Genomic DNA, 23,080 nt, shown 5'->3' with positions numbered 1-23,080 from the left:
CAGATCTTTGCTGGCAATGTGGCCAAGAAGACGGCTCTCTACTCCATATTTGGTGGTCCTGTCTTGGGATCCAGGAATACTGGAGGGAAGTCCAAACTAGGACCATGACAGTATGAACCCTCCCACTGCAATTTACAGCAAAACAATTTCTTCTTCACTTCTCTAAGATCCCTGCACACTTATATCTATTAAACTATAGCAATGCACATGATTAATGGGCTAGGTTTTTTATCCTGGTATCCCGATGGAGCGTTTCAGACAAACGGAACTTATGGCAGAGATGGAGGAGCGGATACACATATCACAAGACAGAGTTACCACATTTCCTTGGGTATGGTCATGTTGGAGGCATTTTGTGGAGACTTCCTCTTATTGTAACCTCCTGACTGATCACTCCTAAGGCCCTCCTATGGGCATGAGATGATACTAACCTTTTCAGATGCAAGTGTGCCATCCTCTATTGGGGCAACAGATTGCGAGTGCAATGACTCTCCTCTTTTTTTTATTTTTAGGCACCTGGGATTGGGGGTGGGGCGGGGGGGGGAAAGAATGTTTCCACTACCCCCCCCCCCCTTTTTCCACAATCCCCTCTCCCCTACCCCTACCCATCGACCGCTTTTTTTTTTTTTTTTTTTCCTCTCTCACTTCTTCTCTTGGCTCCATGCTGGACCCCTTTTCTTTAGCTGGAACTAGTCTGATCCCACTGGTGGACCTACCATGGTTAAGGATACTATGCTCAGGGAAACAATTTATATTCTTAAACTTACTTAACTCTTTCCTTCAAGCCGTATCTCTCCCCCTCCCCCCCCCCCCAATTATTGCAGAATTAGAGGGAAGTCACATCTCTGACCATAGCTGTCATTACACACATATACCAAGGGATTCCACTGTGTCGTTACCAATCTTGACTCAGGAGAGACAATGAGGTGAACCGCACGTCCTTTTGGCATCTACTAGAGGCGGTCTAGCCTTTCTAGTTAGGTTACTTTACCATTACCAGTTTGTATGGTAAGCTTGTCTATATAGATTATATAAACACTTCACCCATGCAGGTAGTTGGAACATCTACAAACTGCTATGTTTGCGTTGTACTTTTTGTGGTGAAGTCTCAACAAAGTTACTTGTGGAATCTTAAAATAAACTGCTCCCACCCTCCTCCTAACACCTATATTAACTACCCTGGAGAAGAGAGATCTATATACAGTGGAACCTTGGTTAACGAGTAACGCGCTTAACGAGCGTTTTGAAAGACGAGCAACTCTTTAAAAAAATTCTGACTCGGTTTGCGAGTGTTGTCTCGCAAAACAAGCAGAATTCAAGCTAATATGGTGTACAGTACCGCATTTGGCCAGAGGTGTGGGGGTGCCGGTGATACTCAGAATGGTTCGGAAATACTCTGTTCCCAAGCCTTTCTGAGGGTTTCCAAGGTTCTCTGGTGCCCCCCCCCCCCCCCCCCCCCAACTCTGGCCACATGCAGTATGGCATGCAATAGAAGTCAATGCGGAACGAATTATCTTCGCTTCCATTGACTTCTATGGGGAAACTCGCTCTGATATGTGAGTACTTTGGATTACAAGCATTCTCCTGGAATGGATTATGCTCATAATCCAAGGTTCCACTGTATACACAGTGCCTTGAAAAAGTATTCATATCCCTAAATTTTCCACATTTTGTCATGTTACAACCCAAAACTTAATTTTTTTTTGGGGGGGGGGGGGGGGGATTTTATGTGATAGACCAACAAAAAGTGGCACATATATGTGAAGTGGAAGGAAAATGAAAAATGTTTTTCAAAATTCTTCACAAATAATTATGTGAAAAGGATGTTGTGCATTTGTATTCAGCCCCCTTTACTCTGATACCCCTAACTAAAATCTAGTGGAACCAATTGCCTTCAGAAGTCATTAATTAGTAAATAGAGTCCACCTGTGTTTAATTTAATCTCAGTATAAATACAGCTGTTCTGTGAAGCCCTCAGAGGTTTGTTAGAGAACCTTAGTGAACAAACAGCATCATGAAGGCCAAAGAACACACCAGGCAGATCAGGGATAAAGTTGTGCAGACGTTTAAAGCAGGGTTAGGTTATAAAAAAAAATATCCCAAGCTTTGAACATCTCATAGAGCACTGTTCAACCCATCATCTGAAAATGAAGAGTATGGCACAACTGCAAACTTACTAAGACATGGCCGTCCACTTAAACTGACGCAGCCAATAGGCCCATGATAACTCTGGAGGAGCTGCAGAGATCCACAGCTCAGGTGGGAGAATCTGTCCACAGGACAACTATTAGTTGTGCACTCCACAAATCTGACCTTTATGGAAGAGTGGCAAGAACAAGAAGAAAGCCATTGTTAAAAGAAAGCCACAAGAAGTCCTGTTTGCAAGAAGCCATGTGGGGGACACAGAAAATATGTGGAAGAAAGTGCTCTGGACAGATGAGACCAAAATTGAACTTTTTGGTAAAATGCTATATGTGGCGGAAAACTAATACTGCACATCTCCCTGAACACACCATCCCCACCGTGGGGATGCTTTTCTTCAGCAGGGAAACTGGTCAGAGTTGATGGGAAGATGGATGGAGCCAAATACAGGTTTTCTTAGAAGAAAACCTGTTAGATTCTGCAAAAAAATTTGAGACTGGGGTGGAGGTTCATCTTCCAGCAGGACAACGACTCTAAACATACAGCCAGAGCTACAATGGAATGGTTTAGATCAGGGGTCTCAAAGTACTGGCCCGCGGACCGGTTACAAACGGCCCACAGGCAGGGCTGATCCTAGGCGGGTGGCAGCGGCTAGGGGCTTTCTCTCTGTCTCCTGTCCCCCACATGCTGCTGCAGCCCAGCACGCACAACACAGGAGAGCGGAGGGAGGATCCGCCCTTCGTCCCGCCCACCTGTGCCCCCATCAAATAGTGCCCGGGCTGAATGGCGCATGCACTGTACATAACATCACAACAGCTGATTTTACCATCAGCTGTTGTGACGGCAAAGGCGCACAATAGCCGACAGAATTTTTCTTTCTGTCAGATTGTGCCCTGCACTCCCAGGGCGAGTTCATGTCCATGATGGGTGGATTTATGGCCACTTGGGGGCGGAATTCGATGGCCGGTGCTGCAAAAAAAATAAAAAACCTGTGATATCCCACCCCAAAGTACCCATAAAATCCACCCACAAGAAATGTAAAAATCAGCCCATCGGAAAGTTTTATTTTTTTGCAGCACTGGCCATCTAATTCCGCCCCAAAGTGCCCATAAATCCGCCCACAAGAAATGTAGAAATCCGCCCATCACAAAGTTTTGTTTTGCAGCACTGGACATGTAATTCCGCCCCCAAGTGCCCATAACATGTAGAAATCCGTCCATCATGGACATGAACTCGCCACGGGATCACGGGGCACAATCTGACAGAAAAAAAAATTCTGTCGGCTATTGTGCGCCTGCGCCGTCACAACAGTTGATGGTAAAATCAGCTGTTGTGATGTTACGTACAGCGCATGCACACTTCAGACCGGACACTATTCGATGGGGGGGCATTTCTCGACAGAACACCTGGATGAACGGCGCATGCACCGTTCGTAATACCACAACTGATTTTACAATCAGCTGTGTCGGCGAGACGGCGCCTGCGCACAATAGCCGTCTGAAGACATTTTCCAGTCAGATTGTGCTGAGGCACGTTCATGTAGGTGAAGGGCGGAATTTAACATGAAGGGGGTGGATGTTTCATTGATGGCCACTGCTGCAAAGATGGGGGCAGAATTTTAAACGTTTAGCTAGCTAAACAGGCCCTCCAGGAAGAATAGCAGATAAAGATTTGTTTAGCAGATTTGTTTGGGCATCGTTAAAAATTCTGCCCCATCTTTGCAGCAGTGGCCATCATTGAAAACATCTGCGCCCTTCATGTTAAATTCCATCCCTCAACTACATGAACGTGCCTCAGCACAATCTGACTGAAAAATGTCTTCAGTCGGCTTTTGTGCGCAGGCGCCGTCTTGCCGACACGGATCCTAAAATCAGCTGTTGTGCTATTATTTACGGCGCATGCGCAGTTTGTCCCAGGCACTATTCGAGAGCGAGCACTTCAACAGAACACTGGCCCCGGATCCAGGGTCCTGCTGCCACCTCAGGGAGGAAGATTGTGGTGTTCTCAGGGTGCCCTGCCACTAGGCCTGTGATGAAGCCAGGACCTGACAGGAGGAGAGGGCTCAGGAGGCAGAAGATCAGGTCACCAGCTGACTGCCAGGAGCAGAGGTAAGTGAGCCATCACACAGAGGCTGAGCAAAGTCCTTAGTTGCGTGATTGGGGTTGAAATTTGTGAAGAGGGGGTATTTGTGGAGTGTAGGGGGTAGTGCTGGGGGTTAACAGTGCGTCCGCTGACACCAGCGCTGGACTCCTCCTCTCCCCTGCAGCTGGCTGACTGACATCAAGGGGGGGCCATGTGATCGGACCGGAGCCTCCTTATAATGGGTAAGTATTATATATTAAGTATTCCTTCTACAGAGTAGTTAGGAAAGGAGGGAAGAGGGATCAGTTTTAAGATTAGTTAATGATAGCCCAGAATTCGACATTAGGACAGGCTCTATTACTATATACTTCTTGGTAGATCTAAAACAGATTGTACAATCAGATTGTTAACATGTGTGGTGAGCATTAGTGTAGCTACACACATATCAATGTAATCATTCAGTGTGACCATAATGATCTTATCGAATAAAAATCTCACACCAAATATCCTTTATTGGATTGATTTAGTGATCTCTCTATAAAAGGTACAGTAAGATGATGGGCTGTGGTGGAATTTTGCTGATCGCTTCAGATCAATGCAACAAATATCTGCATGTGTAGGGAGGACTGACTGTTAAGGAGCGTTATACCCGTTTTTTTTTGTCATCTGCGTCCCATTGAGGAGATTTCCCTTCACTTCCTGTTTGGTCGGTGGGACAGGAAATGGGAGGAAATCCCTCCAAAGTGAGGTAATGTCATCAGAACTAGTGTCCTCACTGGAAGATCTCCCCTCTATTACTGTTCTGATGACAACCCAAAATTTGGGACTGATCTTGGTGATAACAATCAGCAGAACAACTAGAAAGGGTGAATCTCCCTAATTGGGACACAGACAGCAAAAAAAAAATCTGACAGGGCTTGTAATCCCTCTCCACTCTTATCCAAAACAGAGAAAAAAAGTTCTATTTTAATTGATATCAGTTATAAACTAAACGATTGGTTACAAGTTATTTTCCATCAGTATTTTCAGCCACACAATGTGGAATAATTCTGTGTGAGCTTTATCATTTACTATGTTATACATGGAGAGATCAGTTGTATCTGAATCAGAGATCTGACACCTTTACATGTACTGTTCCAGAAGGGAACACATAAGAGCTCAGCCAATCAGGACATCTCTAGGAATTAAAATGTCATAAATATTCTTCTATTTCCAGCAGTAAGCTGAGTGGGAAGAATTCCCTTCCAACCCCAATCTGATGACCGCACACACCCCGCACCTCTCCAATCTGATGACCGCACACAGCCCGCACCTCTCCAATCTGATGACCGCACACAGCCCGCACCTCTCCAATCTGATGACCGCACACAGCCCGCACCTCTCCAATCTGATGACCGCACACAGCCCGCACCTCTCCAATCTGATGACCGCACACAGCCCGCACCTCTCCAATCTGATGACCGCACACACCCCACACCTCTCCAATCTGATGACCGCACACACAGCCCGCACCTCTCCAATCTGATGACCGCACACACAGCCCGCACCTCTCCAATCTGATGACCGCACACAGCCCGCACCTCTCCAATCTGATGACCGCACACACCCCACACCTCTCCAATCTGATGACCGCACACACACCCCACACCTCTCCAATCTGATGACCGCACACACAGCCCGCACCTCTCCAATCTGATGACCGCACACACAGCCCACACCTCTCCAATCTGATGACCGCACACACAGCCCGCACCTCTCCAATCTGATGACCGCACACACACCCCGCACCTCTCCAATCTGATGACCGCGCACACCCCGCACCTCTCCAATCTGATGACCGCACCTCTCCAATCTGATGACCGCACACACCCCGCACCTCTCCAATCTGATGACCGCACACACCCCGCACCTCTCCAATCTGATGACCGCACACACCCCGCACCTCTCCAATCTGATGACCGCACACACCCCGCACCTCTCCAATCTGATGACCGCACACACCCCGCACCTCTCCAATCTGATGACCGCACACACCCCACACCTCTCCAATCTGATGACCGCACACACAGCCCGCACCTCTCCAATCTGATGACCGCACACACCCCACACCTCTCCAATCTGATGACCGCACACACCCCACACCTCTCCAATCTGATGACCGCACACACAGCCCGCACCTCTCCAATCTGATGACCGCACACACACCCCGCACCTCTCCAATCTGATGACCGCGCACACCCCGCACCTCTCCAATCTGATGACCGCGCACACCCCGCACCTCTCCAATCTGATGACCGCACACACCCCACACCTCTCCAATCTGATGACCGCACACACCCCACACCTCTCCAATCTGATGACCGCACACACAGCCCGCACCTCTCCAATCTGATGACCGCACACACAGCCCACACCTCTCCAATCTGATGACCGCACACACACCCCGCACCTCTCCAATCTGATGACCGCACACACACCCCGCACCTCTCCAATCTGATGACCGCGCACACCCCGCACCTCTCCAATCTGATGACCGCACCTCTCCAATCTGATGACCGCACACACCCCGCACCTCTCCAATCTGATGACCGCACACACCCCGCACCTCTCCAATCTGATGACCGCACACACCCCGCACCTCTCCAATCTGATGACCGCACACACCCCGCACCTCTCCAATCTGATGACCGCACACACCCCGCACCTCTCCAATCTGATGACCGCACACACCCCGCACCTCTCCAATCTGATGACCGCACACACCCCGCACCTCTCCAATCTGATGACCGCACACACCCCGCACCTCTCCAATCTGATGACCGCACACACAGCCCACACCTCTCCAATCTGATGACCGCACACACAGCCCGCACCTCTCCAATCTGATGACCGCACACACAGCCCGCACCTCTCCAATCTGATGACCGCACACACCCCACACCTCTCCAATCTGATGACCGCACACACCCCACACCTCTCCAATCTGATGACCGCACACACAGCCCGCACCTCTCCAATCTGATGACCGCACACACAGCCCGCACCTCTCCAATCTGATGACCGCACACACAGCCCGCACCTCTCCAATCTGATGACCGCACACACCCCACACCTCTCCAATCTGATGACCGCGCACACCCCGCACCTCTCCAATCTGATGACCGCGCACACCCCGCACCTCTCCAATCTGACGACCGCACACACACACCTCTCCAATCTGATGACCGCACACACCCCGCACCTCTCCAATCTGATGACCGCACACACCCCACACCTCTCCAATCTGATGACCGCACACAGCCCACACCTCTCCAATCTGATGACCGCACACACACCACACCTCTCCAATCTGATGACCGCACACACACCACACCTCTCCAATCTGATGACCGCACACACAGCCCGCACCTCTCCAATCTGATGACCGCACACACCCCGCACCTCTCCAATCTGATGACCGCACACACCCCGCACCTCTCCAATCTGATGACCGCACACACAGCCCGCACCTCTCCAATCTGATGACCGCACACACAGCCCGCACCTCTCCAATCTGATGACCGCACACACAGCCCGCACCTCTCCAATCTGATGACCGCACACACAGCCCACACCTCTCCAATCTGATGACCGCACACACAGCCCGCACCTCTCCAATCTGATGACCGCACACACAGCCCGCACCTCTCCAATCTGATGACCGCACACACAGCCCGCACCTCTCCAATCTGATGACCGCACACACCCCACACCTCTCCAATCTGATGACCGCACACACAGCCCGCACCTCTCCAATCTGATGACCGCACACAGCCCACACCTCTCCAATCTGATGACCGCACACACACCCCGCACCTCTCCAATCTGATGACCGCACACACAGCCCACACCTCTCCAATCTGATGACCGCACACACAGCCCACACCTCTCCAATCTGATGACCGCACACACCCCGCACCTCTCCAATCTGATGACCGCACACACAGCCCGCACCCCTCCAATCTGATGACCGCACACACCCCACACCTCTCCAATCTGATGACCGCACACACACCACACCTCTCCAATCTGATGACCGCACACACCCCACACCTCTCCAATCTGATGACCGCACACACCCCACACCTCTCCAATCTGATGACCGCACACAGCCCACACCTCTCCAATCTGATGACCGCACACACACCCCGCACCTCTCCAATCTGATGACCGCACACACAGCCCACACCTCTCCAATCTGATGACCGCACACACAGCCCACACCTCTCCAATCTGATGACCGCACACACCCCGCACCTCTCCAATCTGATGACCGCACACACAGCCCGCACCCCTCCAATCTGATGACCGCACACACCCCACACCTCTCCAATCTGATGACCGCACACACACCACACCTCTCCAATCTGATGACCGCACACACACCACACCTCTCCAATCTGATGACCGCACACACCCCACACCTCTCCAATCTGATGACCGCACACACCCCGCACCTCTCCAATCTGATGACCGCACACACAGCCCGCACCCCTCCAATCTGATGACCGCACACAGCCCGCACCTCTCCAATCTGATGACCGCACACACCCCACACCTCTCCAATCTGATGACCGCACACACCCCGCACCTCTCCAATCTGATGACCGCACACACAGCCCACACCTCTCCAATCTGATGACCGCACACACCCCGCACCTCTCCAATCTGATGACCGCACACACAGCCCGCACCCCTCCAATCTGATGACCGCACACACAGCCCGCACCTCTCCAATCTGATGACCGCACCTGTCTGTCCCCGTCCACCCATGACAGCTCACTACCCAACTCACCTCTCCCTGATGTCATCCACCACTCACCAATCTACAGCTCGGCACACAGCCCTATCCCCATCACACACCTCCGCCCCTCCCACCTCTACACATCACCCACCTGTCTGCCAATCACCACCGCCCTATCACTTTTCCCCGCACACCAGCAACCAATGCGGCGGAGGAGAAAGAAAAACAAACGAGAGTTCTCCTAGGAGCCACGCCCCCCAGCGGTGAATGAACACGAATTGGCCGGTCTGATTGTTGGAGGCGGGCTGCTGGCCATGTGACCTGGTGACGTAGCCGGTGTCATGGCGCTGCCCTGTGTAGGGAAGTGATGGTGAGGTAAGAGTTGGTTGTTCAGCTGGTTTTCCAGGGCCAGTCATAAGATTTGGAGATTTATGTGTGAAAGTTTCTGTATGCGGTGCATATCACTGTACACCGGATACATGTGACCCTTAGAGCCCCAGTACACAGTGTGTGTCCCCCTCATCCATGTGCTTAAAGATAATAATCTTCACACTGGATTCCATCATTTATTGTCTGTATGTTATTATACATTTCCTCTTCTCTTGCATAGTATTTATATTGGATCTTTCGGAGAGCAATATAACAAGTAATATTTGGCTGATATGGAAGCGCTCGTGTGTAAAAACGCAGTGATAACGCTGATCTCTTAGGCTACATTAAATTGAATCATGAGTAGAATCTCCCTGATTCTACCTGTAATTTCATAACACCCAGATGTGAATGATAGATCACACCACACACATTTCACATGTCATTCATCTGAATGGCTCCTAAACGTGGTGTGGTTCTGCTGTGATTGTCCCATTTGTGTGAAGCGTGTGCCCAAAAGAGTCTTCTGTAATCATTCTCCAGAAGGATGTCCCTTGTCTATAGTATATGTGTGGTCTCTGACCGTCTCTTGGAGTGTGCCGGTGTTTTCCCCTCGGCGGATAATGACCCCCCTCTACTGCACAACCACAGCGCTTGCGCGGTAGGAACAACAAAGGAGCCGCCGAAAAGAGCTGAAGCCCTGAGTCAGCTGTACACGGCGCCTGCGTGCCAACACTATTTTAATAAAAAAGAGTTTGTAACAGGCCCCTCGCTATGCTCGCCACGCTTCGGGCACTTCCTCACTGCGCTCGGCATATTATTATTCTAACTCTATGTCCACTTGGGTAGCAGGGCTTTAACATAGGGTAGAATGTAGTGCGCAGGCGCCGTGTACAGCTGACGATCAGCTGATCATCTTCGTCTATTTTCGGCGGCTCCGACGTTGGTACTGCTCAAGCACAGTACAGGGGGGTCCTTATCCACCCGGGGTAACTTTTTCGGCAAGACACCGGTGTTCTGTCAAAAGAGCCAACGCTTCAAAATCTCCAATTACGTCACTTTCACTTTCTCCCCAGCAGCTGTAATTGCAGATTTCAATGATTTGCCTGTTTTCACAGAACACCAGTAGAATACAGTAGACAATATGATATACAGTAGACAATATAATATACAGTAACCAATATAGGTACACAATACAGTAGACTATACAGAAGACAATATAATATACAGTAAACTATACAGTATACAATATAGTATACAGTAGCCAAAACAGTAGACTATACAGTAGACAATATAATATATATTAGACAATATAAGTAGACTATACAGTAGACAATATATATTAGACAATATAAGTAGACTATACAGTAGACATAATATACAGTAACCAATATAGGTAGAATATACGGTAGACTATACAGTAGACAATATATTATACAGTAGCCATTATAATATACAGTAGACAATATAAGTAGACTATATAGTAGACAATATAATATACAGTAGACAGTATAAGTAGAGTATACAGTAGACAATATAATATACAGTAACCAATATAGATAGAATATACGGTAGACAATATAAGTAGAATATACAGTAGACTATACAATATACAGTAGACTATACAGTAGACAATATAATCATTGGGCATTGTTAGTCTGCCAGCTACTAACCAACAACATGGCCGCCTCCAAGGCAGTGAAAACTTTTTTTACTGCTTAGCCGTTCTATCAAAACAGCCAACTCCTCATGTACCCTAGTGTATACACTGCCGCTGTTGTGTGAAAACAGCCAAGTCATCGAAATCTGCAATTACAGCTGTTGAAGAGAAAGCGGAAGTGACGTAATTGGAGATTTTGACGAGTTTGCTCTTTTGACAGAACACCGGAAGGCTGTGATCGCGACTGGGAGCACGCCGGTGTTCCGTCAGAATTGGCGACCCGTCAGATTAGGTAATGGAAGTAACGTTCTGTCACTACACCGCAACGGCCATCTTTATCTCCCCCCCCCCCCCCGGCACTCGGCCGCAGTAAGCCTGCAGTAAGAAGGCGGCAGCGGACATCATTTTACACCTACCCAAGTCTTTAATTTCACACTTATTTTTACCAGTAAACTGAGCCTATATAGTGAAATACAGTATTTTGAAATCCATCAGACTGTTTTGATATTGAATTGTGTTCTGTCAGATTAGCAACCTGTGAGCTCAGCAGACTTACCGCTGCTTTTAAAATTCAGCATCAAAATAGTGTCACGGATTTCAAAATGCTGTATTTTACTATATAAGCTGAGTTTACTGGTAAAAATAAGTGTGGAAAGAGTTGGCTTGGTGTAAAAAGATGTCCGCTGCCGCCTTCTGACTGCAGGCTTATTACGGACGAGTGCTGGGTGTAGCAAGATGGCTGTTGCGGTGCAACGTCACTTCCGTTACCTATTCTGATGGGTCGCTAATTCTTATGCCCCGTACACACGGTCGGATTTTCCCATGGAAAATGTCCGATCGGAGCGTGTTGTCGGAAATTCCGACCGTGTGTCTCCATTGGACGTTTTCCATCGGATTTTCCGGCACACAAAGTTGGGGAGCAGGAGATAAAATTTTCCGACAACAAAATTCGTTGTCGGAAATTCCGATCGTGTGTACACAAATCCGACGGACAAAGTGCCACGCATGCTCAGAATAAATAAAGAGATGAAAGCTTTTGGCCACTGCCCCGTTTATAATCCCGACGTACGTGTTTTACGTCACTGCGTTTAGAACGATCGGATTTTCCGACAACTTTGTGTGACCGCGTGTATGCAAGACAAGTTTGAGCCAACATCCGTCGGAAAAAATCCTAGGATTTTGTTGTCGGAATGTCCGAACAAAGTCCGACCGTGTGTACGGGGCATAAGGGAACACTAGCAGACAGTGACCGCGACTGGGAGCATGTTGGCCGACTGCAACCGCTACTGGGAGCATGCTGGCAAGCTCAGAGAAGCGTTCTGTTGCATTTTTTATACTGAATGTTATCATGTGTGGCCCTTTAGCAATGTTAGGGGCCACGCTTGATACCTCCCTATATCAGGTAAATTGACCTCCACAGGTCCATAGTTGTCTTTCCTTTGCTTCCATGTTGATCTTTTCAACTGATGTGAGTAATGAAAAGTAAACTTTAAGTTGCTCAGGTTGGAGATCAGATGGTGGTTACATAGTGCCTAGAAAAGCTTCCCGCCTCCACGTGACAGTGCTGGGCCAATCACCAAGCTCAAGAGCTGTCACATGCTCCTCCATATCTAGAGGTAGCGAGAACCTTCTTTACTGCTAGCACTGAATAGGGAAAGGTATGTACTGTTGGGGCGGGGTTTTTATGGCCGGATTCACACTTCCAGTTTCTGGGAACACGTCATTTGCATTGCGATGACCATTTATTTAGCATGATACCCCAGTGCATGAAGGCAATGTATCTGTATTGCAGCACACTACAGTGCATTAAAAAGGGGGTCATGTGCATTTTTAAAGTGGTTTTGAAGTCTAAGCCCCCGTTCACACCTATGCGAATTAGATGCGGCTTACACCGCATCTAATTCGCAGGACATTTTAAAATACATTCATATGAATGCATCTGGTTCACATATGTGCGTTGCATTCGCACTGCGCATTGCACAAAATACGTGTGCGTTTTCTGGGCATTGCGGTGCGAATTATGAGCCTCTTATCTTCTATGGGAACGCACCTGCTTCGCAGATGCATTACATTCTGAACATGGATTTTCTCCTTCTCCTCACTATACCTCCCCCTCTCCCTCCCCCTCTCCCTTCTCACTGATCCTGAGCTTTTTTTTTTTTTTTTTTTTTTTTTTTATGCATTCTTTCCATTAAGGTAAAAATTCTTCTGTTCTGCAGGATCCCCTCTGCCCCCTTATGCTTACCTGAGCCCGATCCTGCGATGTGCACAAGAGCAGCAGTTCTCACCCCTGTCTCCCTCCTCACTAAACAGATTGATAGCAGTGGGTGCTATTGGCTCCACTGCTGTCAATCAAATGTTGTTACCAGGGAGCGGGAGGCGGAGCCAAGCTGCCTGGTTTATGTCAATAGATGACAAGGTGGCTCTGGAGCGAGTCCCCCTATAGCAACCAGCTTTGCACAGGAGTCCTGTGTGTCTTCTGGTCCGTTTCAGGTCTGAATTCAGCCAAAAATTCGGACTGAAATGGTGAACAGGGATGCACCGGACTCCTGCTGTGAGCCGCTCTGTACTGCAGTGTGAACCTAGCCTGAATGAAAAAAAACTACTCAATTGAGTGCGTGGATGGGGGAATCCTCCACACTGAGGTATGGTATTCTCACAGCAGAGAAAATCTGACAGGCTGGTTGTACAGAAGTTGATTGGTTGATCAACTTCTGTACAACCAGCCTGCCAATACATGGATTGAAATGTGGCCAGTCCCTGCTTAACCTGGCTTTAGGACCAGGTCAGATGGGAAATTATTTGCTATAATTTTTTTTTCTTTTGATTTTTCTTGCTAAGAAAATCATAGTTCTTTTCTATGGAAGTATTAACTTGCTAATTGTGCAGCCACTTGTAGCTCAGTCACCCAATTGAGTTGGAGCAGCATTTTATGTTGGCGACCAGATCACCAGCGCCGATCCTACACTTCTAGAGCGTAGCTACAAATCACTGAAAGTGGTTGTAAACCCTGTACGACCACTTTTTGCTACAGGTAAGACTATAATAAGGCTTACCTGTAGCTACCCAGGATATCTCCTAAACCTGCGTGGTTTAGGAGATATCCCCTGTATCTGCATGTGCCGACGTCATCAGCAGATGCACACTGAAGCAATAGCACGTATGTGCCTTTGCTTCAGTTATTGTGCCGTTACCGACGGCTCCCGTGCGAATGCGCAGGAGTGACGTCATTGCGGCTCAGGCCAATTACAGCGCCGGAGCCCACGATACCTGGAAGTAACTCTGGGAACAATGTTGCCGGCCGGAGCAGGGTACAAGGACTGCTGCGGGGGCTTCAATCTAAGGTAAATAATTCATAATAAGCTAGTATGCTATGTATACTAGCTCATTATGCCTTTGTCTTGCAGGTTTTTCTCTAAGCATCTTCCAGGACAGCCATGAGACCTAGGGCTCCTCCTACAGGACAGGAAACACATTAACCCCCACCAGATAAAAGGGCGGTCCTCCAGGCCCCATGTCAGCATTAGTGTTTCCTCCGGACGGGGGGGGGGGGGGGGTGTAACATGTTTCCTGGAACTGGTTCCCCTAGGTCTCATGAGCGTGGCTCCTGTGGCAGTATTCCTACCTTCTTCTTGGGTCCCAGAGCGGCACATCCACCAGGGGAGTAGGTTGTGGCTGCTGTCCCTGCTTCTCAGTGCATGGGGAATGCCAGCACTGCGGTGTACGTCTGAGCTCTGGTCCACCAGCCGCATGGCGGCAGTCGCCTTGGTTTTCATCATCGGGAGCCGGAAACGCTAGTTCCTGTTTCTAAATCGGCGCGAACAGGGACGCTGGGAGACTGGTGTTTGAAAAAGTAAAACCCAGCAGAGGCTGTGGACCAACTACAGGGGCGGGATGGACTCCTCTGCGATACCTGCACAGGCAGCGGAAGCAGGCCCTAACACCAGCACCTCACAGGTAAGCCTGAAGTGTGTTTTATTGCTTGCTGTGATGTGAGTGTTTTTTGACCCTTGTAACCAGTAGGGACTAGGTGAAGGGGGCACATTTTTCTTTTCCTCCTGCACGGAGTGTTATGGAGTGTATGTGGCATAAAATTCTTTGGGGTCACCGAAATTTCGGCCGCCGAAACATATCTGCCAAAAATGGCCTTTTCAGCAAAATGCCGAAAAGAAAATCACGCTGATAACGGGGCGGGGCCCCACTCCTGGTGCCGCCCGGTATGGGGGTGTCATTCTGGAGTGTCCCCGTCCAGCCCCAGTCCTCTCTTCTCTCCTCTCCTCCCTCCCTCCCTCCTCCCCGACGAGGCAGCTGAAAGCCAAGAACAGTGCTCTATCTATGGAGGAAAGCTGTCAACACACAGCATTAAGGAGCAGCTTGTCGGTATGATCAGCATTATCAGTGTGCAGTACCGCGGGGGTTAAGAGTGCAGGACTTGTTGTTTGACATGCTGTTAGAAACAGTGAGCCCGCTCGCTTCACCGAGCAGGCTCACTGTTTCTAACAGCATGTCAAACAACAAGTGCTGCACACTGATAATGCTGATCATACCGACAAGCTGCTCCTTAATGCTGTGCACTGACAGCTTTCCTCCATAGATAGAGCACTGTTCTTGGCTTTGCCTTGCTAACACTGCCCTGTCCTGATCCTGACTGCATGATGGGCACTGGGGAGGCACAGGCAGGCTGCAAATGATGGGTACTGGTAGGCTGCTGGGCATTGGCAGGCTGCATTTAAAGGAACCTGGTGAGTCTGCATGTGATCTCCTGTACCACGTCTGCAGTGTCTGACCATTTCCTGTACTATGTCTGCAGTCTCTGACCATCTCCTGTTGTATGTCTGCATTCTCTGACCATCTCCTGTACCACGTCTGCAGTCTCTGACCATCTGCTGTGCCACGTCTGCAGTCTCTGACCATCTGCTGTGCCACGTCTGCAGTCTCTGACCATCTGCTGTGCCACGTCTGCAGTCTCTGACCATCTGCTGTGCCACGTCTGCAGTCTCTGACCATCTCCTGTATAAAAATATTTTTTAAAAACGGTCATTTTCGGTATCCGTTTCGGCACCAAAAAACCCATTCGGTGCACCCTTTGTTCTCTTGCAGGCCAAGACTCAGGACAACGCCCAAGCGCAGCCACCAAAAAGGAAATGTGCGGTTTGCAGAAACAAATTGAGCTCCTCAAGGAGCAAAGCAGTTTGCCGCACCTGTATAGACAGCCTAGTTAAGGATGACCTGGTAGTCTCCTGTCAAAAAATGCTGACTTTTGTTAGAGATAAGCTTATGTCTACATTTTAGCTAGTTTAAAACTCTATATGATAAGAGGGTCCATCTCCAGTTAGGACTTCACCTGGTCCTAGCGCTCCACAGCAGAGTGCGGAAAGTGAAGACGCTGAGGCTGAAGCCGGATCTACTCATTCTTCTCCAGAAGAACGGGGGTCAGATACAGGGATAGAGAATCCGCAAAGGGCTTGAGGTATAAGTTATTGGAAGATGTAGATCACTTATTAAAGGCTATCTATATGACACTTGATATAGAAGAGGAGAAGGTACAATTGTCTAAGAATGACCTTATGTACAAAGGTTTGCACAAGAAAAAGGCTAGAGTTTTCCCCGTGCATAGTTCCCTTCTTGATACTATAAAGCTGGAGTGGGAAAATCCAGAGAGAAAACCTTTCTTTTCCAGTAACCTAAAAAAAAGCAGGCTTGAATGGAGGAGAAGATTTGGATGCCGCACACCGGATGTAGTCAAAAAACTTCACTTTATTGAAAAAATGGGATCATCAAAATAACAAGACTGTCATGCAGAAAGTACAGGTAAGCTGACGCGTTTCGCACTCAGGACTGAGTGCTTACTCATAGCTAACAAATATTAAAAAGACAAACTCTTATATAGCTCAATGGGGTATCACATGATTGCCCAATTAGATGGTCATTGATGTGAGTGTTTTTTGACCCTTGTAACCAGTAGGGACTAGGTGAAGGGGGCACATTTTTCTTTTCCTCCTGCACGGAGTGTTATGGAGTGTATGTGGCATAAAATTCTTTGGGGTCACCGAAATTTCGGCCGCCGAAACATATCTGCCAAAAATGGCCTTTTCAGCAAAATGCCAAAAAGAAAATCACGCCAATAACAGGGCGGGGCCCCACTCCTGGTGCTGCCCGGTATGGGGGTGTCATTCTGGAGTGTCCCCGTCCAGCCCCAGTCCTCTCTTCTCTCCTCTCCTCTCCTCCCTCCCTCCCTCCTCCCCGACGAGGCGGCTGAAAGCCAATATCTTCAGTGAATAAGAATTTAACCTGTCCAGTGGATAATGCCCAGGTATTTAAGGATCCGGCCGATAAAAAGCTAGAATCCTCATTTAAAGCCTCCTTTGCGGTGGCTGGTGCAGCAGTTCAACCAGCAGTTGCAGCCATTGGGATTTGCCAATCCCTAAAAGACCGTTTTAAAAGGTTAATAAAAAACCTGCCTTGTCAGGAGGAACCTTCCGAGGAATTGTCGGAGCTTCCTCATGCTTTATGTTTTGCAGTGGACGCATTGAAAGACTCAATTCAGCAGATGTCTCGTTTTGCGTTACTGTCCGTACATATGCGCAGGGTTTTGTGGCTAAAAAACTGGTCTGCTGAGACGCCATGCAAGAGGCTACTTGCAGCCTTTCCATTCCATGGAGAACGCTTGTTTGGCGAAGATCTGGATAAATATATCCAAAAGTTCTCTGGAGGAAAGAGTGCCCTCCTCCCTACTAAAAGGAGAGGTAAGCAATCCTCTTATAAAATTCCCAATGCTCCAGGACCTAGTGCTTCTTCCCCCAAGCGGTATCGACGGCCTTAGCCATCAGGTTTTAAAAAGCCTCAGGGTCAGAGGAAGCCCTGGAACCAAAAGCCAGCCAAGTCCAACTCCAAGTCAACCTTATGAAGGGACGCCCCCGCTCTCATGGGTGGGGGGCAGGCTTCGGCTGTTTTTGGATGCATGGGAAGATCTGGTCCAAGACAGATGGGTTATTTCCACTATAACACAGGGTTACAGAATAGAGTTCTGGGAAATCCCTCCAAGCCGTTTTCTGTACTCAAGGGTCCCGTCGGATCCAGAGAGAAAGAAATGCCTATTCCTAGCCTTGCAGCATCTGCTGAAGCAGGGGGTAATTGTCAAGGTCCCGCACGAAGAAAGATTCAAGGGGTTTTACTCAAACCTTTTTACCGTGCCGAAACCAAATGGGGGGAAGTAAGGCCCATTTTGGATCTCAAGGCTCTCAACCTTTTTGTAAACGTCTGGTCCTTCCATATGGAGTCGGTTCATTCAGTAATAAAATCTCTGAGAAAGGAAGATTATTTAGCGTCCATAGATATCAAGGACGCATACCTTCATGTACCGATCTTCTGTCCACATCAAAGGTTTCTGCATTTCCCAGTAGAGGGCCGTCATTTTCAATTTGTGGCACTACCATTCGGTTTAGCCACGGCCCCCAGGATTTTCACAAAGATTCTGGCCCCGGTATTGGCGTCCCTAAGGTCCCAGAAGATCTCCGTGGTAGGTTATCTGGACGATCTTCTCTTGAGGGATTGCTCTTGCCCCCCATCCTGATCCAAAACGTGTCAAGAACAGTGCAGATTTTACAACGCCTAGGTTGGATTCTAAATGTAGACAAGTCAACCCTTTGCCCAACCCAGGCCTTGGTATATCTGGGTCTGGTCTTGGACACCGCCCAAGAAAGGGTGTTTTTACCCCCCTTAAAGGTCATTTCCATAGTGGAACTCGTCCAGAAGGTGAAAAAAGAACCAAGGCCTTCTATTTGGCTGTGCATGAGGTTGCTGGGCAAGATGGTGTCATCCTTCAACGAGATTCCATATGCACAGTTCCACTCCAGGGTGTTCCAGAACAGCATTCTGGAAGCCTGGGACAGGTCTGCTCGAACCTTGGATCATCCTATGGTTCTATCCCCACAGGTACAATGGAGTCTCTCTTGGTGGTTAAAAACCAGCAATTTGAGAAAAGGAAATTCTTTTCCACTGGCAGTCTGGAGGGTAGTAACTACAGACGCCAGTCTTCTCGGCTGGGGAGCAGTCCTGGAGGAGGCGTCTGTCCAGGGAATATGGTCCCAGGCAGAAAGGACCTTGCCCATCAATCTATTGGAGATTCGGGCAGCTCGTCTGGCTCTGCGTTTCTGGACATCCAGGTTACGGGTTTCCCTGTCCGAGTCCAGTCCGACAACATCACAGTAGTGGCATATATCAACCACGAGGGAGGTACCAGGAGTCGGGCAGCCCAAAGAGAGGTAAATTACATATTGACTTGGGCAGAAAAGCATGTGCCTTTCTCGGCAGTGTTTATACCGGGGGTGGAAAATTGGCAGGCAGACTTCCTAAGTCGCCAGAAATTGTTGCCAGGGGAATGGTCCCTGCATCCCAAAGTTTTTCTACAGATCTGTCAACACTGGGGGACCCCAGATGTGGATCTGCTGGAAACCAGATTCAATGCCAAACTGGACAGGTTTGTATCCAGGACCAAAGATCCGGGATAGACGCATTAGTAGTTCCTTGGGATCAGTATTCTCTGATATATGCTTTCCCTCCGATCCAAATTCTGCCGCACTTACTACGCAGAATACAGGAGGAACAAAAGCCAGTGATCCTAGTGGCCCCAGCGTGGCCTCGGAGATCCTGGTACTCAGAGATTATGAAATTGTCAGTGGGGGACCCATTGGTCCTTCCGTGCCGTCCAGACCTGTTGTCTTAAGGACCCATATTCCATCCTTCTTTACAGTTGCTGAATTTGATGGCATGGCTATTGAGACCAGAATATTTAAAGACCGTGGTATCATGGGTTCAGCCTTGTCTACTCTGATAAATGCTAGAAAGTCAGTTTCTAGAGCTATCTATTATAGAGTCTGGAAGTCATACATTTCTTGGTGTGAGGAAAGGAAATGGAACTCTCGTAGGTATACGATTGGAAGAGTTCTGCCCTTTCTTCAAGCAGGAGTAGATTTGAAGCTGGCTTTAGGAACAATTAAAGTACGGATTTCGGCCTTATCTTTTTTTTCCAAAGACCAATTGCATCCCATTCTTTGGTATGAACTTTTGTTAAGGGAGTAACGCACCTAAGGCCGCCGGTTAAGCCGCCTTCATGTCCCTGGGACCTAAATTTGGTCCTGTCAGCTTTGCAGTGTCAACCGTTTGAACCTATTGGACATATTCCGTTTGTCCTATTAACCAGGAAATTCTTTTTTTTGGTGGCTATAACTTCGGCTAGAAGGGAGTCAGAATTGGCCGCCCTTTCTTGCAAAGAACCTTTTTTGATTCTTCATCAGGACAGAGTGGTCGTGCGCCCTCGTCCAGATTTTTTTACTAAAGGTAGTTTCCAAATTTCATTTGAATCAGGACATCATTCTACCTTCCTTTTTTCCAAACCCTAAAACTAGGGAGGAAAGGTCCCTTTGCTCGCTTGATGTGGTGAGGGCGATCAAAGTTTATTTAAAGATGTCAGCTTCTTTTCGGAAAACTGACTGCCTTTTTGTCCTGCCGGAAGGTCCTAAAAAAGGACAGCCGGCAACAAGTTCAACTATATCCAGGTGGATTCCCCAGACTATTATCCAGGTGTATGCATTAAGGCACAAGGTTCCACCTTGGGATTTAAAAGCACGCTCCACTAGAGGGGTTAGTGCATCATGGGCAGTACGCCAACAGGTGTCTATGGCTCAGGTTTGCAAAGCGGCCGCTTGGTCTTCAGTTCATACATTCACCAGGTTTTACCAGGTGGATGTTAGATCTCAGAAAGAGACTGTTTTTGGCCACGGTGTGTTGCAAGCAGCTTTATAGTCTCTGGCCCGTTGGGCTTAGGGATATGATGTGTCGTCCCCCCCCCCCCCTCAGGTGCATTGCTTTAGGACATCCCAATTAGTCATTATTATGCTGCTCTGTGTCCCGTGATGTACGATAGAGAAAAAATTATTTTTAATACAGCTTACCTGTAAAATCCTTTTCTTGAAGTACATCACGGGACACAGAGGTCCCTCCCTTCTTTCTGGGATCGTCATTTCTTGCTACAAAACTGAGGTATTTCCTGTATAGGAGGAGTTATATGGGATGAACCTTCTTACTATTGGTTGCCAGTGTCCAATCACCTAAAGGTAGCGTATAAACCAGTTAGTCATTATTATGGTGCTCTGTGTCCCGTGATGTACTTCAAGAAAAGGATTTTACAGGTAAGCTATATTAAAAATCTATTTTTTCTCCCACAGTGGGCAGCAGTCACCTCAAGTTCATTCATCCTAGACCTAGTGACCAATGGGTACAGGCTGGAATTTTCTTGCCAGCCAACAGAGCGAATATTGGTCACCTTCCTTCCCAAAGATCGGGTAAAAGTGAGGGCCCTGGGTCTCCAAATTGGAGACTTGATAGATCAAAAGGTCCTGATCCCGGTTCCCCGGTCGGATCAGGGCAAGGGATTTTATTGCCATATATTTGTCATCAGAAAGCCATCAGGAAAATATTGGCTTTTCCTGAACCTCCGGTCTCTAAACCGTTCGATCAGGTACAAGCACTTTCGTATGGAGACGGTGTTCTCATTAAAAAAAAAAACTGCTTTATACAAACTGCTCCATGGCCACTTTGGATTTAAAGAGGGAGTCCCGCGAAAAAAAAAATTTAAAAGTCAGCAGCTACAAATATTGCAGCTGCTGACTTTTAAAATAAGGACACTCAACTGTCCCAGGGTCCAGCGATGTCAGCACCCGAGACCGAATTGTCCCTCGGTCCTCGGGTGCTGCCGCCGCCATTCTCTGTAAGGGAATCAGGAAGTGAAGCGCTGGGGCTTCACTTCCCGGTTCCCTACTGCGCATGCGCGAGTCGCGCTGCGCTTCCTAACTGGTCCCCGCTATCTCTGGGACCCGTGTGTGTCCCAACAGACAGCGCGGTGGGGACGGGAAGAGGCATAGACTCCTGTGGGAGTCTATGCCCGAAGTGGATGCTAATACCTGTCTTAGACAGGTATCTGCACCCCCCTCCCCCCTGAAACGTGCCAAATGTGACACTGGAGGGGGGGGAGGGTTCAGAAAAGCGGAGGTTCAATTTTTGTGTGAACCTCCGCTTTAAGGGATGCCTATCTGCACATCCCTATTCATCCAGCCTTCCAAAGAGTCTTGAAACTAGCGGTCAAGATAGGAACAGAGATTCGGCACTTTCAATTTCAAACCCTCCCCTTCGGTCTGTCCTCCGCCCCATGCATCTTTACAAAGGTGTAGGGGGAGGCACTGGCTCCGCTAAGGTTAAAGGCGATAACTATTATCCCTTACCTGGACAACCTCCTAGTGGTGGCAGAGTCATACCAAAAGTTATTAGCGGATCTCCAGACTATACAGGACTTCCTTCAATCTCTAGGCTGGTTAATAAACAAAGAGAAGTCTTCCTTAATTCCGGCTCAGAAAGTAACATATCTGGGATACAAATTTTGCTCAGTAGACCAAAAAGTTTTTCTCCCACAGGAAAAGGTCTCAAGAATGATGAAAACAATGTCAGCCTTACAGACCAATCAGTCAGTCTCGCTGAGAGAAGTTTCAAGAGCAGTGGGTCTGATAACCTCTTGCTTTCCCGCAGTGCCATGGGCAAGATTTCATCAACGCCCATTACAGCTGTTTCTACTAAGGAACTGGGATGGAGACGCAAGTTCCCTGGAATCAAGGGTCCTGTTACCCTCCAGGGTAAAAAGAAGCTTGTGGTGGTGGAGGACACACCTTCACCTAACAAGAGGTCTACGATGGTCCATTCTTATATCCCAGATGATCACAATAGATGCGAGTTCCTGGGGATGGGGAGCCCATCTCAGCAACACAATGGCGCAGGGAGAATGGTCGTCAAGGGAAGCAAGAGCTTCATTGAATCAGAGAGAGCTTCTAGCGGTTTAGAGAACCTTACAGGCATTTCAGATGGAAATGGGGTCACAATCTCCAGATTCTATCCAACAATGTCGCTACTGTTGCGTACCTGAACAAGCAGGGAGGTACGAGGAGTCGGATACTTAGATCTATCACCCAGGAGATTTTATCATGGGCAGAATGGAA

The 23,080-nt window shown here is 48.5% G+C and overlaps 2 protein-coding genes across 7 annotated transcripts in view; one reads left to right on the top strand and one right to left on the bottom strand.

The window, feature by feature from the left end:
* CPTP (ceramide-1-phosphate transfer protein) overlaps positions 1–9,137 on the bottom strand; it is a 54,976-nt gene extending 45,839 nt beyond the window's left edge. The window contains exon 1 of one of the 3 annotated variants that reach the window (XM_073602944.1): positions 9,059–9,137. The gene's annotated coding sequence lies outside the window, so the exon portion shown is untranslated. The remainder of the gene's footprint in view (positions 1–9,058) is intronic. The other 2 variants (XM_073602945.1, XM_073602946.1) reach the window with 2 other exon arrangements.
* Positions 9,138–9,267: 130 nt separating this feature from the next.
* INTS11 (integrator complex subunit 11) overlaps positions 9,268–23,080 on the top strand; it is an 84,618-nt gene continuing 70,805 nt past the window's right edge. Inside the window, exon 1 of one of the 4 annotated variants that reach the window (XM_073602940.1) lies at positions 9,268–9,382. The gene's annotated coding sequence lies outside the window, so the exon portion shown is untranslated. Of the gene's footprint in view, positions 9,383–16,356; positions 16,507–23,080 lie in introns of those variants that run through there. The other 3 variants (XM_073602942.1, XM_073602943.1, XM_073602941.1) reach the window with 3 other exon arrangements.

This window comes from Aquarana catesbeiana, linkage group LG10 (genome assembly GCF_042186555.1).
Source record: "Aquarana catesbeiana isolate 2022-GZ linkage group LG10, ASM4218655v1, whole genome shotgun sequence".
NCBI lineage: Eukaryota > Metazoa > Chordata > Amphibia > Anura > Ranidae > Aquarana > Aquarana catesbeiana.
The sequence above is the reverse complement of the archived record's forward strand: the minus strand, read 5'-3'. Positions and strand labels throughout refer to the sequence as shown.